We start from the raw sequence: 9,562 nt of genomic DNA on the forward strand, positions 1-9,562 counted from the left end.
CAAAAATTTCATGCTAATTTTGAAATAATTACACTTTAGTCCCTATACTCGTAACTAACAAATTATACTTTACAAATTAGTCCCTATTCATCTCTAAGCAATTTTTCAGTGTGTAGATCTCGAAAAGTTATTCGAAATAAAAAAAATCATCTCAATAGGACAACCGAGCCAAAAATTATGGCCTTTCAAAGTTTTTCAAGCTAAAAAACATAAACTGTTCATGCCACGTCAGCAAATCGCATCCTCTAGGGCACGATTTCCGTCTACGTCAGTAAGTTGCGCTGTCGTGGACGTGATTTCCTGGCGCATACCCTGACATCGCGCTGACGTGGACGCGATTTCGCGGAAAATGGATCATTCCGGTAAATAATTAAATAGTTGGCCCATTTCGGTAAATTTTGAAAAAAAGGGCTTTTATTGGTAAATTACCCGTATATATACAATGACCCTCTAAAAAATATAAGTAGGCCCCTTCAATATTTTTATAGTATTAAAAATAATATTAAAAAATTGTTCTTGATTGTTGCGTGTAAATATGTAATGCAAATGTGCAAGTGTACACATCGATTCAAGTAATATAATGATGAGTGAGTATCGTCTCCACAGGGATCAGAAATTGATTAAAATTGGTAAGTATTACTGTAAATTTATCTAATGAAATGTGCAAAAGAAACAGAGTATAAATTGATGAAGGAAATTAATGAATGAACTAATAATATCAATTATAACAGAAAAATGACAAAGTAATCTAAATGTCGTAGCAATTCACAAAGAATAAGTAGAGAGTATTTCTGTTGTTGAATGATAAATGTTGGAATTACTTAGGGAATATTTTCATAACATAATAACGCCATGGCATAATTTTGACTAAACTACTACCCAGAGAATTACTATTGCAGTTTACTACTTTCGAGAGTTAGACTTTCGTTATTATTCTGAGTTTGTGTATGTCTACAAGACTCACGAATGATAACCACACTAACGTTCTTCACTTGTACAGATCGCAACTTCTATATTAAGACTTTAGTATCGTCTCTACAATAACGTTATTCAACTGTACATATCGAAGCTTCTATTCTAGAGTGGCGTTCCTTCCATTTATCGAGATTGTTTTGTCGTGACATTTTTATTGGTAATACAAGTTGCATCTGCTTCAGCATTTTTATGGTTGCTCTTTTCCTTTGTAGCTTGCTCTCCTACTGATTCTAAATTCTTTTCATTTGCAAAAGTTGAAATTCCTTCTTCAGTAATGGTGTTATTCACAACTTCTGGTAGTTGAGTACCACTTCGCAGTATAATGGCTTTACACTGTTCCTTCCCTTGAGATCAACAATTCTCAATGTCACTCGGTAATGCTCCTTGTTGTCTGAAATTCAATGCAATGGCAATTTGCCCTACTTGATTTTCCAAAGCTATTAAAGATGCAGCCTGGCTCTGAATGATAGCATCATTCTTGGCTATGTACTCTTTCAATAAAGTTTCCATAGATGAACTTGAAGCTGAATTTTGCTAGGCAGTTTGTCGTGGCAAAGATTGATTGTACCTAGGTGGTACACTCGCGACATTTGATCGAATGACATTATTGGCATTTCCCCCATTGATTACTCCAACTGAAATTAGGATGTTGTTTCCACCTCAGATTGTATATGTTGGAGTATGGGTTGTTGTTGTTGCGATTAAAATTTCCCCATGTAGTAAACTGAGGTTGGATTTGATGGGCATTCATAAAAAAACATGATTTTCTCCATAGTAAACACATGCTAACTCTGCTACTTTCATTTCCTGCATTGCAAATGACCTTTTCAATGTTTTAATCATATTTGTTAAAGATGATACCTGGGATATTAGAGATGTAATTGCCTCAAGCTCCATCGCTCCTACAACTCTTCTGCCAGTTCCAACTCTGTTGTAGGGTATTGATAATCATTATTTGCTATCCTTTCCAAAATTTCATAAGCCTCATTGTATGGTTTATCAAGTAAAGTCTCATTGGCAAATGCATTGACAACCATTCTTGTATGAGCATCCAATGCATTGTAAAACATTTCTATTTGCGTCCAATACTGGAAACCATGCACCGGGTATATTCTTAGTAGCTCTTTAAATCACTCCCATGCTTCATATAATGTTTCATTCTTTGGTTGTCTAAACAATGTAATATCGTTCCTAAACTTGGCATTCATGTTAGAAGGAATATATCTTAGCAAAAACCTCTAACACAGTTCATTCCATGACACCGTCGTACCTGATGGCAATGCATTTAACCATGCTCTAGCACAATCTCGCAATGAGTAAGGGAATAACTTCAGTCGTAGGGAATCTTCAAGAACACCTTGCTGCCTAAATGAATTGCAGACTTCCAAAAAAAAGTTGTAAGTGCAACCTCGGATCCTCAGTAGGCAACCCACTAAATTGCCCCACTGTTTGCAGCATTTGAAACATGACTGGCTTTAATTCAAAATGCTGAGCTTGAATATGCGGCCTGACAATTCTTAGATTTAAATCATCAAAGATTGGCACTACATGTTCTTTGATGGGTGTGCCTCTGTTATCTAAAATTCGAGGAATATTTGCATCCCTTCTTTCCTAATGTAGTGGCTCTTCTCTAACCTGATCGTTTGTAATTCTTTCCATTTCTCGCAACTCTTTTCTCCTTCGCCTTAAGGTTTTCTCGATCTCTGGATCAACATAGTACTCTGTATTCTCCAAAATATTTCTATGCATGCACTAAGCACAAATCTAAAAAGAAAAATCAAACAACTAATTAAACTAATATAAATTAAATAGATGATAAGAAACCAATTTTCTCCAATGTTGTTGATCCCCGGCAATGGCGCTAAAAATTTGTTGTGTGTAAATATGTAATGCAAATGTGCAAGCGTACACGTCGATTCAAGTAATATAATGATGAGTGAGTATCGTCTCCACAAGGATCGGAAATTGATTAGAATTGGTAAGTACTACTTTAGATTTAACTAATGAAACTGTGCAAAAGAAATAGAGTATAAATTGATGAAGAGAATTAATGAATGAACTAATAATATCAATTATAAAAGAAAAATGACAAAGCAATCTAAATGTCGTGGCAATTCACAAAGAATAGTGAAGAGTATTTCTATTGTTGAATGATAAAGGTTGGAATTACTCAGGGAATATTTTCATAACATAATAATGTCATGGCATAATTTTGACTAAACTACTGCCCAGAGAATTACTATTGCAGTCTACTGCTTTCGAGAGTTAGACTTTAGTTATTATTCTGAGTTTGTGTATGTCTACAAGACTCATGAATGATAACCATACTAACATTCTTCACCTATACAGATCACAACTTCTGTGTCTAGAGTGTTGTGAATATTCTTTCGAGTACTCGCCTGTATCAATCGATTAATAATCTAATGTATTTAATCCTTTCAGATTTAAATCCATCTAAGAACATAACATGCAATCAACTATGTCTAGAGCTTGCATGCATGCATTCAAAATAAACATGAATAGAATGAAACAATGATTTTAATCAAAATCATATCATAAGCATTACAGATAATTCATTATTCACCTAAATAATTCCAACCCAAAGATAATTAGCTCATGGGTTGGGCAATGAAATCCAAAATTAAATCATTCATCAATATTCTTCAAGTTTTACGAATCATAGAAATTAAAACCAAGAAAAACAGAATAAAGGCAGAATTGCAAGAAATTTTTACTACACTCCAGCTTCTTCTTAAGATTTTACGCAAAACCCAAGGCAGATTTCTCTTCCCCTTCTTTGCGTCTGTGGTCTCTTCTTTTTAGCTGCTACCCTCTTATTCTCTTTTAAATTTCTTATGCAATTACTCCACATGATTTTGTTGCAGAGAGAGTAACTGCTCTATTTCTTTTCTTTTTTCCTCACAATCTGTATGTGTTTCTTCTTTTCCCTCTCTTCTTTTTATAGGGTAGATCCGTCCCTCTCAGCACACATATTTTGCTACTATTTTTTTGGGTGATTTATCTAGTACATGTACCGCTAGCTGAGAATGATGTGGATTGAGTGCTGCTTCATCTTCCTGGAATTGCCATGGCATTTCTGTTGGCAGTCTATCCCACCATTTTCCATGGTAGTGTTTCACCTCCTTTGTTCACTTTTCCTCTTTCTCTTTTCCTTCTTCTTGCCTCTTTCATCCTACCTGCACCTACTACCAAAAACCACCAAACCTCTTCCAACAATTAAAAGTAACATAAATTTATAGTTAAAACACAATCCAAGCTTTAGTATGTAATGCTCTAGTAATAAGTCTAAAATACAAACATATTTTCTTAATTACAAGAAAATAATTCAGTTTAGAGGCCTAAAATATAACTTTTTTCAAGTTTAAAAAGATGGATGGAGCAAACAACTACCTCCTTAGCTACCCAGCTTAATACTTCAGCGGAGTGTCCCTAAATTATTATTAAATTGTTTTTTTTAATCACTCTTATTTGAACTCATTTTTCTGATCAATAATACGATGGAGCAAACAGAGCATTACTGACCTACTCAATAGTTTCAAACATTGGAGTGTAAAACTATTGCTAAGGTATTCCTTTGAATATATACTATGACCCTCCAAAAAATATAAGTAGGCCCCTCCAATATTTTTATAGTATTAAAAATAATATTAAAAAATTGTTCTTGATAAAAACAAAGGGAAATATTATTGAAGAAGTTAAATTATTCATGATAACTTTTGAATGATATTTTTGTTAAATAATAAATTAATATTTATTTAGTATTTTACTTAAAATAATAATATTTTATAAGTAATATAATAATATATATATAAAGAAAAGAAAATATGAACATATTTTCATGATTTTTCTTCTTCATATTTCTACCTAGCAAGAAAAGAAGAAAACAAAATTTCTTCATAATTTTTCCTTCAAATTTTAAGTATAAGGCATGTTTTTCTTCAAATTTTTAATAGATTTTGAATTTTAGAGCTTGTTTTGCATATATGTACCAATAGTTTTTATTTTATTTTATCAAGTGTATTAAAAGTTGTCATTAAAGGGTATTGATGAAAGCTTAGAAAATTTAAGTGAAATGTGTATGTTTTTGGATGGAAAATGATTAAGAGACGATTTCTAACTTGTTAAAAGTGTAAAAACGAAACAAAAATAGCTAGATAATGTTATAGTAAGTTTTTCTTCCATGAGACCTTTACAATGGTATATCATATGTTCAAAATGGTTGAGTAATGAATGAGAAATTGATGCTCAAAGTAAGCTACTTGGAAATATTTGTTGAGGAAAAGAAATGCTTAGATCCCACATTGGTTAAATAACAAGTCTGAGATGTGTTTATATATGAGAACCCTCTTAAAAGATGATTAAATGACTAAGCTTGGAACATTGTCTTGCGTGTAGGAGGGTGTAGGTCCAAACCTGTCGGGGTTAAGGTGCACCTGTACGACATGGGCGGCGTGAAATGTCTAGATTGGTTGGGCTCAAAATGGGCCTGCGGATGTTTAGCCCAACACGAAATTATTTTTTTCTCAGCAGACATAATCTGTTTATATAAGGACATTTATCTTATTTATTTGATTCCAATCAATTTGAGCTCAAGTAGTTACACCAAATAAAGATAAATAAAGGAGTTATTGCTTTCAAATTTTAGAACCCCAAACAAAGGTCTACTCTTTACTCAAGTCGCAAGAAACATTTCATTGATTGATTCTTCTTTTATTGATTTAGATTTTCTTTTAATTCTTTATTCAATTCAAAATTAGGACATAAATGAAATGTGAAATTCTTGAGTAGTCTACTTCCTCTCGAATGCTAGATCCTCTTAAATTAAAATTAAAAGAGTGCCATAAGGGATTTACTTTTCTATGCATCTTAAAAAGAAACAGTTTGAGAAGGTTCAAGTGTCCGAAATGAATTTCTAGATCTGTGGATTTATCAACATCAAATTTGTAAAAAAGAACAAATTCTACCTGGCAATTAAGTTAGGTATAATGTAAAAAAAGGATGAAAAGCCTTTTGCTTGTTTCTATTCTTTCTCTAGGAATTGCTTTTACTGCATTCAAAACAAAATATGTATATTGTGAAGAAGACTATTTGTCTTTACCTCTTTTTTTTCTTTCTTTTTTTAATCTAAATTGGACTAAAAATCAAATTGATTTGTTGGCTTCTTTAATGGAAATTTCACCATACTAAATGCCTATAAAAGGCTATGAATTTTGTAGAATTTTTCCTACACACATACTCTCTCACACCGAATTTCTTTTGCTATCAAAACTCTTCTTTTCTTCTCCATATTTTCCAACGTTTTGATGATAGAAAAAGGCAACGTCTGTTCGTTGATCGTTGCAGAGGTGCTACTGCTTTGATCATTGTGTTGTTATATCCTGGGAGATATTTGACCAACGTTTCTCCAAATATCATAGAAGCGGCTAAATCTGTCTTAAGGAAACTGTGTTAAACAGGCCTCAACGTTTAGTAAATCTCTGTTCTTATTTTCAAATTCAATCTTTTTGTTATGATTTTTATTGGTTTACGTATTTAACAATTTAAATATAAATTATTCTATTTATATTTTATTTACATATAAATATGTGTTTATTCATATTTAAATATTTTGTTCGCTAATGTGTTTTTGTCCAACAATTCTTTCTCCCATTAACTTGCCGCTTCAAGCAACCGGATTGGTTGATTTGGCACTTTTTGAGTAATGGTTGTTACACTGTGAAAACGGGGTATAGAGTGGCTTTGAGCATAATGAATGATTTGAGCCAACATTTTGTTGAAGGTCCTTGGTCTCGGCTATGGAGTGCAAAGTTAGCACCAAGGTAAAAAAAATTATTTAGCGTTGTCTTCGTCGTTTTCTTCCAACAAAACCTTAACTGATTGAGAAGGGATTGGACCTTGACCCTTCTTCTCCACGCTACAGCAATTTAGAGGACTTGGATCATGTCCTTTCATTTTGTCCTTTTGCATTCGATGCTTGGCGTGTTGCAGTTATTCATGTTACCCCACCTAGAAGTAGAACTCGTGAGTTCATCATCTCGTTACTACTCTCAGCTGATGAGAAAATTAGAGGGAGAAGCCTGATGATCATGTGGAACCTTTGGTTCCATTGGAATTTAGACTGTTGGAAAAATACTGTTGTAACCTATCTCAATTGTCACCTTTGCAGACTCTTTTCTATAGACTTACATTGATTTGCAACATCTCTTTAGTAGACTTCAGTCGAGTTCTAAGCCAACAGCACCTAGGAATGTGCCGTGGGTTGCTCTTTCTTGGAGGTGGCTTAAATGCAATGTCGACGCCACTATATAGGAAGAAAAGAACGCAGTCAGTTTTGTTGCAATTCTCAAGGACTCTCATACACAAGTAGTGAAAAGCTTCACTGGTTTCTTTTCCTTTCTACCAAACACGAGCATGGCTGAAGTTATTGCCATCCGGAAGGCCTTGTCCTGGTTGAAGGTGATGCATGTTCATAATGTGCTTCTTGAGTCTGATTGCTAAATTGCTTTTCTACCAAACACCCTGTAAATTTGGGGTGCTTGTTCATGACCGTTTGACTGTCAAAATGCATTTCAACATTTGCCCATCTTGCGGACGTGTAGGAGAGCTAATAAGATTCCCCATTTACTATGAAAAGTGCCCCTTTCAATAATTAATTTTTTACATTTTATAGATTCATTAAAAATATAAATGTTGGCCATAAATTTTAAAGTTACTTCACATTCTGTAAATTCATTAAAAGGATAAATCCTGAATAAATTTTAAAGTTGTTAAATTTACTTTTAAAATGGCCCTTATTGAATGCAAGTGAGATTCTCCTCGTTCTATTCTCAATTTAGATACTACCCATTATATTTTTTATTGGTATAATGATATATTTACCCCTATACTTCAGTAAAATTTTCGATATAATACTTTGCTTCCGTCTTCCAAAATGGTACATGAGTCTAACAGCATTAAAACATGATCAGATATACCACTAAAATATCAACACCTGACACTTTTGTGCAAGAAAAAAAGTCAGCCAAGTCAAATCTAAGGGTACAGTAACAAATTTACCATTTTATTTCTGAAACCAAAAAATAAAATAAAAAATAAAACGCTAGAAGAATCGAGGGGGTGTTGCAGGGAAGTAAAAGTTGAGGGAAGAATCGGCGAGAGGGAAAGCTGAAAATGGGCCGTGGATGGCGGTGGAGGATGCAGTGTTGGCGAAGTACGTGAGGGCTTATGGAGAAGGGAACTGGAATTTAATGTTGCAGGGTTGGCTCGTTGTGGCAAAAGTTGGGTAAGATGAGTTAACCCTTTAAGGCCTAACTTGAAGAAAGGAGCTTTTTTGCCTGAAGAAGAAAGGATTATTGTGAGTTGCATGCTATCATGGGAAATAAATAAATGAGCTCATATGGCTGCTCCACCAAATTTTGTTCTTTTATGATTTAAAGAAAAAATAAAACTCCATTTTTAATCTTGCATTTTTTTATTTCTTTACTTTGATGATGTTTTTTTTCTGAGAAATCATTTTGAATTTGTCTTTGTTCATAAAGTTTAAAATTTTTAGAAATTTATTCATAATTTTACTTTATTAGAATATGATATGATGGGTGGTTGGAACTTGGAACCGACGCACTGTTTTTAGCTTATTTATTTAAATCTACATATATAGCATTGTTTTGTTCACTTTGTCAGAAACCTTGAATTTAAAGAAATTGATACAACAATTTGAGCTAATTTACCAAAAAAAGTCCATTTTTTTTAAAATTACCGAAATGGGTCGGTTTTTTAATTATTTACCGGAATGGACTATTTTCCGCGAAATTGCGTCCACGTCAGCGCGATGTCAGGGTACGTGACAGGACATCGCGTCCACGTCAGCAGGTCGCGCTGACGTGGACGCGATGTCATGCCACGTAGCGCGGTACCGGGGACGCGATTTTGACGCTGATTTTACATTTTGGTTTTTTGGTTTTTAGGGTTTAGGGTGCAAGCTTTTTAGGGGTTAGGGGTCCCGAAAATTTTTTTTTCGAGTTGAAGTATCTCGTCAAATAGTGGGAAATCGCTTCTACCAGGATGCTAATTGAGAAGAAATTGTGAAATCGTGGTCTCGTGGACGCGATTTCGCTACAGTGGTCATGTAAGAAATAATTTTTTTTGACGTTTTCTGAGCAAATAGTATAAAATCGCTGATACCAGGATGCTATATGAGAAGAAATTGTGAAATCGCGCCCTCGTGGACACGATTTCACTACAGTTGGTCATGTAGGAAATAATTTTTTTTGACGTTTCTGAGAAAATAGTGTCAAATCGCGCCCTCGTGGACGCGATTTTGCTACAGTAGCAAGTTTGGGCTGAGGCTATAAATTAGGCAGAAAATGTTCTTAAAATGCATAACTCACAGCAGAAACATTTTAGAGAGGCTAAGAAACTTAGAGTTTCAAAATGAGTGAACGTATTAGTGTTGTTATTTACTACGATGGTGAGGTTTGCCACACCGAGAATGGTGTTGTTTTTTTGTCGGAGAATACGGTGCGACTGTCATTTAGCCAAAACATAGATTTGACAGAACTCCGTAAAA

At 34.0% G+C, this 9,562-nt stretch overlaps 1 non-coding gene across 1 annotated transcript; it reads left to right on the forward strand.

Moving 5' to 3' along the window:
* Nucleotides 1–2,067: 2,067 nt before the first annotated feature.
* Nucleotides 2,068–2,174, forward strand: LOC121214255 (small nucleolar RNA R71). Its single transcript, XR_005909840.1, has one exon. It is a non-coding gene; the product is annotated as a small nucleolar RNA R71 (small nucleolar RNA).
* Nucleotides 2,175–9,562: the final 7,388 nt, after the last annotated feature.

The sequence above is a fragment of the Gossypium hirsutum genome, chromosome D01 (genome assembly GCF_007990345.1).
Source record: "Gossypium hirsutum isolate 1008001.06 chromosome D01, Gossypium_hirsutum_v2.1, whole genome shotgun sequence".
Lineage (NCBI taxonomy): Eukaryota > Viridiplantae > Streptophyta > Magnoliopsida > Malvales > Malvaceae > Gossypium > Gossypium hirsutum.